Raw genomic sequence first — 875 nt, 5'->3', positions numbered from 1 at the left:
CCGGTATCTCCATCAGCGCCATTATGTAGTTATATGTACACACAACTCCAACACAGAACATGATAGCCTTAACCAGAAACCAGTATGTTCCGAGGAACATGATTACCGTTAATCCTTTATGCATCATTCCAAAAATTGAAAGCAGATCTATTGCCCGCATCCTCCACCAATATTTGTCATGGTGAACTGCAGGAGGACCACGTGCTTTCTCTGCTGGGCAGGAAGGAACAGACCCCCGTGTCTCCCACGCGGCTTCACCCCCTCCCCTCCAACACAAAGACCCCTGGGGCGTGCACTGCCTCCCCTTCCCCTCAGAGGGCCACACCAAAAAAGGTAGTTTGCAGTAACCAGGGGATTAACTCTTTAACTGCCCGTACCTTACATCATGTAATGATGCGGAATACCGACAACAAAAAATCACAAAACCATAACATGTGTAGAGGAGAAAACACTTATCAACTATCTCTATAGAGGGAAACTGCAGTGTGGGCTCACCACTGACATGTACTTTCCTGCAAAAAAGCTGACTGTTTTGGGGACAGGAGGAAATGGCTGGGAGATGAAGTTTTGACAAAAAAGCATTACAAAATCAGAGTTATTCCTCAGTGTTGGGGGGCTTTCATTGTGGGATTTCTTGAAATGCCTGCTGCGGTCCAAGAACTGGGAGAGTTTGTATGTCTCCAGAATTAGGCAGAAAATGTATGACTGTTCAGACAGTGAAAAAAATTATCATATTGGCTATTTGCAGTGATGTCAGCCATAAGGATGCAGAAGGCAATTGCTTTCTTTGTTTTCTTAGCAGTGTTATGGTATGCCATTGTGAAGACTCTTTACTCTCGTGAACTCTGATGGATATTGAATTATCCGAGTCCCTC

Source organism: Numida meleagris, chromosome 5 (genome assembly GCF_002078875.1).
Source record: "Numida meleagris isolate 19003 breed g44 Domestic line chromosome 5, NumMel1.0, whole genome shotgun sequence".
In the NCBI taxonomy this organism is placed as follows: domain Eukaryota; kingdom Metazoa; phylum Chordata; class Aves; order Galliformes; family Numididae; genus Numida; species Numida meleagris.
Note: the sequence above shows the minus strand (reverse complement) of the source record.